The 9,346-nt window shown below is 42.1% G+C and overlaps 1 long non-coding RNA gene across 1 annotated transcript; it reads right to left on the minus strand.

Annotated features, from left to right (window-relative positions):
* Positions 1–1,660: 1,660 nt before the first annotated feature.
* On the minus strand, positions 1,661–7,256 carry LOC141264224 (uncharacterized). The gene is made up of 2 exons (XR_012319843.1): positions 6,692–7,256; positions 1,661–2,205 (listed from the first exon to the last, which is right to left on the minus strand). It is a non-coding gene; the product is annotated as an uncharacterized lncRNA (long non-coding RNA).
* Positions 7,257–9,346: the final 2,090 nt, after the last annotated feature.

Raw genomic sequence — 9,346 nt, forward strand, 5'->3', positions numbered from 1 at the left:
GTGACATTATCCTTAATCACAAATTTATATTACAATGAACTGGGTAGATTGTTAAATGAATAAGATGCTGCCTTTGTCTGTACATCGTGATTCAAGTATACAGTGCCAAGTACTGCTCATATAAGAGGGTGGTGGCCCACCGGAGGATTCCCCTGTTTTCCTATGGGCCAGTCCAAGCCTGATGCTCAATACCATTTTACATAGATCCACCCACTGTAAAATGACCTAATGAGTAAGTAATTTACTGGGTTCCTAAACCCCCTCTGGGCCCCAATGCAGATGGACACTACATTGTAGGACTCAGAGATTTCTGCTCCATTTGAGTCCATTCTTCCTAGATTTTGGTGAATGCCCATAAGGAAGCAGCTAAAATAGAGCAGAAAGTGCTCAGTATTAAGCTGAAATCAAATGGCCATGAACCACGGTACAAATACAGACCGTGATTTTCAGACTAACTGGTATGAACGGAGCAGCTTCATAGGCTAAAGAGCGTATAGTTTACATCTCATCTCAGAAACCTCTTGCGTTTGATGGAACAGAGTGAGAGAATTACTGACCCTAGAATGCTTCATAATGCTAAAGCCTCATTCACAAGGTCAGTCAGGTTTTTTTTCATGTAAAGAACACATATCCATTATAGTCTATGGGAATGTTTCCACGTTACCGGTCACAGTGTTGGACACATCTGTTCATGCAATGGTTTCCTTGTTTTTGTTGGAATGTACACACTGTAGATAAACAGTAAAGAAACACATGTGAAACAAACCAGAAAATGGGTTAATGGGGTCATCTGGGAGTTTGCTTATTTTTCACTACGGGGTTAAAAAATTACAGGCAGGTAGTTTTTAATTACCTGTCTATTCTGCCCGGCGCCAATCTCTGCCATCTCAGAGTGGTCACGGACCACCCCTGCCAGCGATTCTGTGGCATCAGTTGACCTCACATCAACACAGCAGCTCTTCTGACCTGTTGACGGGGCGTCACTGATGATGTCATGTTGATTGACAGCCGGTTCCTTGCAGTTAGGCGGTCAATCAGCAAGACATCGTCAGAAACGCCACATTGACAGAGCAGAGCGGAAAAGAAGAAGCTGCTCTGTTGACGTGATGTCACCGGAAGCCACAGAATTGCCACCAGGAACTGTCCATTAGCAACTAAATGCCTGTAAGTTTTTAGACCCATAGGTAAAAATAATCAAAGTCCTGGAAAACTCCTTTAAACCTTAGATTCCTCAAAGTAATCCCCTTTTAGTCTAATGACAGCTTTACACCCCCTTGACATTTTCTCATGCAGTTTCAGCAGGTTGTCACCTGGAATGGCTTTCCAACAGTTTTGAAAGGGTTCCCATAGGTGCTGAGTAGGGATGGGCAGACCGATGGAAGTTCGTTTCTGGTACATAACTTTTGAAAAAGTTTGGTTCGGGTACCAGAGCAGTACCGGAACTTCCATCAGAACCAGAACCCCATTGAAAATAATGGAGACTCGAACTCATGAGAAACTTAAAAAAATTCTCTCTCTCCCGTCTTACAAACAAGAAAAATTGATTCTATAGTAATAGCAAAAAATGGACAGAAAATTGGATAAAATCAGAATATAAAATCACTGGTGAAAATTGATCATTGTTTCTCTTATGCAGAACAAAAAGGAATGTCTCAATGAGTCCTAATAAATGCAAACATTTTACTAACTGGAAAATCGTGCATAGACGATTCAATTTAAAGGTTTTTGTTTATTTTTCCAAGGCGGACATTTATGATCTTCTACAGGATGATAATATATAGTATGTCTGATCCCCGGGAAGGGAGGTGTCTTCACTGTAATCCGACGCTGACCGTTACAAAGGGGGTCCCGTTCTAGTATTCTCACATCTCAGACTAAAATGAAAATGGGACAAATAACAATAGATGAAACTATGAGCATCAGATTACAAGATTAAAGAAATGTAAGTGATAACAGCTCATAAGTATTCTGCTCTGGGCTAAAAGTGAAGAGACAGGAAGTCTTTGGTACAGTACATGAAGTCCTAGCAGCATGTCGAGACGCCTGACAAATATGAGGTTACAACATACTGAGGGCCATGAATAACGTACATTTTTAGGAGCCATTAACTCTCTGCTATTGATAAAATGGTGCTCCAATGCGTTTTTCTTCCCCTTGGGCTTTCTAATTGCAAAGTCGGCAATTCCTGCAGTTTTGCAAACAGATCTGTTAAAAAAAAATAAAATAAAGAGAAAATAGGAAGAACTGTCAGAACAAAGCTCAAGTATTTCAAGTTATGTCAATGGCCGTAACTCCAAATATAAACATCTACTGCCACATAGTGAGAGACCGCAGAATACGTCTAATCAGTAGATCGAAAACTGGCATGGAAATTATAATACACTGTGTTCCAAATTATTATGCAAATAATATTTTCTCAGATTTTCCCAAATGACCTATCTGAATTGCAGTCATTGTAATTTTCCAGTCAAATAACTATTAGAGTACAATTGAAAGGTTTTTGTACAAACTGCCTATGATAACAGTATATTTTTAAAAAAATAAAAAACTCAAACTGCACTCAAAATGCACGTTCTAAATTATTATGCACAGCAGAGTTTTCAACCTTTTAATTTTAATAAAGAACAAAAAAATGGTCATTTTTGAAATTATAAGCATTACCAGGTTATTACAAACTGAAATCAAACAGTTTTCAACTCAAAACTTTATTCTAGGTGATGTTACATTTGCACATAGGACCCCTTGTTCGAAAGGAGCTTCTGAACTCTCTCGTCCATTGAATTTGTCAGGTTTTGGATGGTTTCTGCTTCAATTGTTTTGCATGAGGACAGAATACCCTCCCAGAGCTGTTGCTTAGATGTGAACTGCCTCCCGCCTTCATAGACACTCCTTTTGATGATGCTCCAGAGGTTCTCAATGGGGTTGAGGTCAGGAGAGCATGGGGGTCACACCATAAGTTTGTCCCCTTTTATGCCCATAGCAGCCAGAGATGCAGATGTGTTATGTGCAGCATGAGACGGTGCATTATCATGTATGAAAATGATCTTGCTGCGGAATGCACGGTTCTTCTTCTTGAACCATGGAAGGAAGTGCTGTTTGAGAAACTCAACATACTTTATGGAGTTCATCTTTACCCTTTCAGGGATCCTAAAGGGGCCGACAATCTCTCTCCCAATGATTCCAGCCCAAAACATTACTCCACCTCCTCCTTGTTGGCGCCGTAGCCGTGTTTGCATGGGGTGTCCATCAACCAGCCATCCTCCACTCCATCCATCTGGACCATCGAGCGTTGCACGGCACTCATCCGTGAACAAAACAGTTTTGAAGTCAGTCTTCATGTATTGTTTGGCCCACTGGAGCCGTTTCTGCTTGTGGATAGAGGAGGTCGACAGGATGGCTTACGCACAGCTGCAAACCTCTGAAGGACCCTGCATCTTGTTGTTCGGGGGACGTTGGAGGCAACAGCAGCTTCAAAAACTTGTCTGCTGCTATGGCAAGGCTTTTTTGCCGCTGCTCTTTTAACCTGACGTAATTGCCTGTAGGAAAGAGTCCTCAATTTTCCCTTATCAGCACGCACACGTGTGTACTGTGAATCAGCTACATACTTCTTGATTGTGCGATGATCAGGATGAAGTGTCTTGGCAATGTTGATTGTAGTCATGCCTTGACCTAAACACTCCACAATTTGTTGCTTCTCAGCAGCCGACACATCCTTTTTCTTTCCCATTTTGGCAGAAAATGTAGGCTGCTTAATAATGTGGGACAGTCTTGCCTTTCATTGGACACACCTGCCAAACTATCTAGCACAGGTGTCTGCAATTGCTTACAGTGATATAAAGATCCCTGACACACATCACCATCAATGAGTTTAATTGACAAACAAAAAAATTCTTACCTTATCACTCCTAAACACTTTTTGCATAATAATTTGGAACACAGTGTATTTATCCATAATTCTACACTATATGCCAGACATATCCCAGCCTATAATACCGCTTCCGATGGAAAGTCAGATTCTGCTAACATCCTAGGCAGCAGAGGTAAAGAATGGGATCAAAGAAGCTTGTGGGTGCTATTACTATTAATAATAATTATCTAGCAGTATATAGCACCACCATATTCATTGATTTCAGGGGGGAAATGTACAAATAATATCAGACATTAAAGAGCAATACATTACTTTACAATTCAAAGAAGAGGAGTGAGGGCCCTGCTCACAAGAGCTTGTGAGGAAATAGGTAAAAAGTGCTTGTATTTGTAAGGTCTAGCCATCACTATAATAAATAAGGTTATATATACAAAGCTTTATAATCCAGCCAGTATCTATATATGTCCAGGTATGACATGATACTGAGTGCATTGAGTGTGGATGAAACTGTTTAACCTCTTTACCCCCGAGGGTGGTTTGCATGTTAATGACCGGGCCAATTTTTACAATTCTGACCACTGTCACTTTATGAGGTAATTACTCTGGAACGCTTCAACGGATCCCCCTGATTCTGAGATTGTTTTGTCGTGACATATTGAACTTTATGACAGTGATGAAATTTGTTCAATATCATTTGTGAAAAAAACGGAAATTTGGGGAAAATTTTGAAAATTTTGCAATTTTCAAATTTTGAATTCTTGTGTCCTTAAATCAGAGAGATAAGTCACACAAAATGGTTAATAAATAATATTTCCCACATGTCTACTTTACATCAGCACAATTTTTTAAACAAGTTTTTTTTTGTTATGAAGTTATAAGGGTTAACAGTTGCTCAGCAATTTCTTATTTTTCCAACAAAATTTACAAAAACATTTTTTTTTAGGGACCATCACATTTGAAGTGACTTGGTCTACAGGTGCATCTCACAAAATTAGAATATCATCAAAAAGTTAATTTATCTCAGTTCTTCAATACAAGATTTATTTCTGTTAATGTTAATGATTATGGCTTACAGCAAATGAAAACACAAAAGTCATTATCTCAGTAAATTAGAATACTTTATAACAACAGCTTGAAAATGTTGGCCTATGGAAATGTATGTTCAGTAAATGCCCTCAATACTTGGTCGGGGCTCCTTTTGCATCAATTACTGCATCAATGCGGCGTGGCATGGAGGCGATCAGCCTGTGGCACTGCTGAGGTGTTATGGAAGCCCAGGTTGCTTTGATAGCAGCCTTCAGCTCGTCTGCATTGTTGGGTCTGGTGTCTCTCATCTTCCTCTTGACAATACCCCATAGATTCTCTATGGGGTTAAGGTCAGGCGAGTTTGCTGGCCAATCAATCACAGTGATACTGTTGTGTGTAAACCCGGTATTGGTACTTTTGGCAGTGTGGACAGGTGCCAAGTCCTGTTGGAGAATGAAATTTCCATTTCCAAAAAGCTTGTCGGCAGAGGGAAGCATGAAGTGCTCTAAAATTTCCTGGCAGACGGCTGCGCTGACTTTGGTCTTGATAAAACACAGTGGACCTACACCAGCAGATGACATGGCTCCCCAAACCATCTCTGATTGTGGAAACTGCATACTAGACCTCAAGCAGCTTGGATTGTGGCCTCTCCACTCTTCCTCCAGACTCTGGGACCTTGATTTCCAATTGAAATGCAAAATTGACTTAGTGTGTCAATGACTGCCTTCTGGACATCTGTCAAGTCAGCAGTCTTCTCCATGATTGTGGAGCCTACTGAAAAAGACTAAGGGACGTTTTTAAACGCTTAGGAAGCCTTTGCAGGTGTTTTTTGTTAATTATTCTAATTTACTGAGATAATGACTTTTGTGTTTTCATTGGCTGTAAGCCATAATCATCAACATTAACAGAAATAAACACTTGAAATAGATCACTCTGTTTGTAATGACTCTTTATAATGAGTTTCACTTTTTCTATTGAAGAACTGAAATAAATCAACTTTTTGATGATATTCTAATTTTGTGAGATGAACCTGCATATGACAGAAAATACCCAAAAGTGACGCCATTCTAAAAACTGCACCCCTCGAGGTGCTCAAAACCACATTTAAGAAGTGTATTAACCCTTCAGGTGCTTCACAGGAATTTTTGGACTGTGGAAGAAAAAAATGAACATTTTAACTTTTTTTTCACAAAAATGTTACTTTAGACCCAATTTTTTTTTTATTTTCGCAACGGTAACACAATGGACCACAAAATTTGTTGTACAATTTCTCCTGAGCATGCTGATACCCCATATGTGGGGAAAATTGAGTGCAGGGAGCCAGTATTGAGCATGTTCTCCACGCTGGCTGTCAGTTTAACAGCTGGAGTGGAAAATGGTTGAATCCTACTCCCAAGGGGCAGCAAAACGCTGCCGCCTGAGTGACACCTCGGACCACCACATTAGACGAACCGACGGCGCTCCCTTGTGGCTGCACCCGGGGCAAATGTCCTGCCCACCCCTTTCTAGATACGCCCCTGCTGTTACTAAGTAAAAAAAGAAATAAAAAAACATAATATTAAAAAGACCAATATTAACACCATACAGTGACTACCAGTCCTGTAGAACATATAAGGGATTGCGGTTCAAGTATATATAATATAGTGACTTACAGCTGATGTTCTTTATGGTGACAGTGTAAGGTGCCCCAGCGAGGTAGTCGTGGGCGAGCTGTAGCCCCCTCTCGCTATGGCACCCTACAGACAATACGTGTCCTCCCTCTGAAGTGTGGCTGTGTATGTAGTGCTCTTCACTTACTTCAAGCCATCCGATCGTGGCTGTCTCCAGGCATTTCTCTTCTGGGACCAGGGCAGCAATAAATTCAGAGGACACGAGGTTCTTAACCAGAACTTGGACTTTACTTGGGGAAGAGGAATATGTACAATATTTTCAGGCAGATATAATGGATAAGGCCCGACAGGTTATCATCTCTCTCACAGGTGCTGGTAACTCCTTCAGCCCTGATTCCCTCTTTAAGTGAAGCATCTCTGTGACTCTAATCTCTGGCCCAAGAGACTCTTCTGTAATACTGACAGTGACCTGGATCCGATATCTCTCCCCAACATCTTAGCTTGAAGTCCTATTTATCTTCCTCTGCTTCCTGCAGACTAGAAGTGCCCCGGGTCCTCACTACCTTTGATGAGTTTCTCCGGCCGGCTGACAGGACTCGTGCTCTTGTGTGGGGAGACTTGCACACTGGTGATCCCACTGTCTGAGGGTATGGAGCTCCCGTCTACCCTAGCAGCCACTATAGTCAGGCTGCCTGAACGATTTGCTGTCCAATCTCTTACTGAAGAATCACTTCCTGATTCTGGAAACTAAACAGAGATTTTCCTAATGTGCCCACCCTCAGTGAGCTGTCATCACACAGCATTAACTCATCCCTGTCTGTAACACTGCTAGCAGACTCAACCTGACATCTGCACCCAGGACAGTGGCATCTTGTGGCTGTTTACAGGTACTGCAGCCCACAATGAATTATGCCAGGAACAAGCTCTATATCACTCAAGGCTTGATCCTGGCACTAAGTTCCCCCTCTACTCTACTGACTGGACCACTGAAGCTAACCCCTTAGCTTGGCCTACCACAGTTCAGAGAGGATTAACTAAGGGAACATTTTCCTTAACTACTTCAGTGCCTAGGGAAGGCTACATCCTTCCCCACTATTACAGCAGCGTTCACTTTTCCAGTCTCTTCTATCCGGCACAGACCAACATAATGACTTCTTCCAGCCACAACTCACCTGCAGAGTTTAGAAGAAAAACACATTTAGGGTATGTGCCCACGGTCAGGAGCCGCAGCGGAATCCCATCTCCTCTATGCGTCTCTGTGCACCTGCGGATCACCCGCGAAAACTGACATGCAGCGTGTCTTTCAGGACCGCAGCATGTCAATTTCACTTGTGGGTCTGCATGTGGACTTTCCCCATAGATTAACAACTATGAGGAAAATCGCATGTTAAAAAAAAAATCACGCCGCTCATTTGTATAAAATGAAGGTAGAAGCCACGCAGCTATCCCGCAGCATCGGGGCCACAGGCAGCTCCTGACCAAGGGCACATACCCTTAAAGGGAATCTGTCGCCAGAAATAACGCTATTAACCTGCAGATATGCGGTTAATCTGCAGGTTATACCATTGGTGAAACCTGTGAGGCCGCACAGAAGCCCAAGAGGTAAAAGGACCCATTTCCACCTTCGAAGCAGGAGAAAATGTGTATTATTATCAGATTTTTGGCTGCAAAGCACCCTGATATTGTTTTTGTCTTCTGTCTGTGCCGCCAGTGCTGCAGGTTAATAGCTTATTATGCTTCCCGGCGCCGGGGGTGCGGTTACAGTCTCCGCTCTGTATACTCAGTGATGACTGAACCAGCACTGCCCCCATGACAGATACCCAATGCTGGCGGGGAGAATAAAGTTAATTTTCTCCCTGCTGCATTCGGCTGCATGCAGGCACCGGACAGCATAATGCTATTACCCTGCAGCTTAACCGCATATCTGCAGGTTAACAGCATTATTTCTGCTGACAGCTTCCCTTTAACTTCTCACATTTCCAGCACTGTCCCTATCTATTCCCAAACTACAAAAACGCCTCATCCTGACTGCTCTTGCAGTGTGAACAGTGACCCCAATAATTAAAAAATTGTGTCATTACTATGATTACCCTCTTCCCCCAAAAAATGCTAGAGACTTTGTGTCAGATAGACGGTGCCTCTAAAAATTATAGTGTCCCATGCAAAGAATTAATGCTCCCACTATCCAACCTAGAAAGTAGTAATGCCCCCTGTATACTCCTATAAAAGTTATAACATCCCAAGTGCCCCGTCAAGCAAAGTGGTGTTCCCTTAAAGTAATAATGCCCCCCAAAAAAGTAATTATGCTAACCTGAGAGCCCCAATCAAAAAAGTAACAATGCCCCCATTTAAACAAATGTCCCAAGTGTCCCCAAAGCTCTCTATATACTGTTTTATGGCCTCCAGCTACTTATACACTATATGATGGCCCCCACAACCCCTTATACACTGTATGATGGCCCCTATAGCCCCATATATACTGTATTATGGTCCTCACAGCCCTTTTTAAACTGTATTATAGTCCCATAGCCCCTTATATACTGTATTATGACCACCACAGCCTTATATATAGTACACCACAGCTCACCTATAGCCTCATAGTACCTTATACATAGTATTATGACCCTCACAGCCCTTTATATACTGTATTACGGCCACTAAAGCAATATGGCCCGCACAGCAAACTATATATAGTATAATGGCCCCTACAGCCCCTTACACACTGATTTATGTCCCCCAAAGACCCGTTCCCTACATCTGTCTCTGGCGACTGTGTACTCATGACAATGCTCATTATTGTTGCTGCCTCATGCTGCTCTCAGCGAGACCCGGTGGCTCTGAT

This window comes from Phyllobates terribilis, unplaced genomic scaffold (assembly GCF_046119375.1).
Source record: "Phyllobates terribilis strain yellow unplaced genomic scaffold, ASM4611937v1 Scaffold_4__5_contigs__length_816908805, whole genome shotgun sequence".
Lineage (NCBI taxonomy): Eukaryota > Metazoa > Chordata > Amphibia > Anura > Dendrobatidae > Phyllobates > Phyllobates terribilis.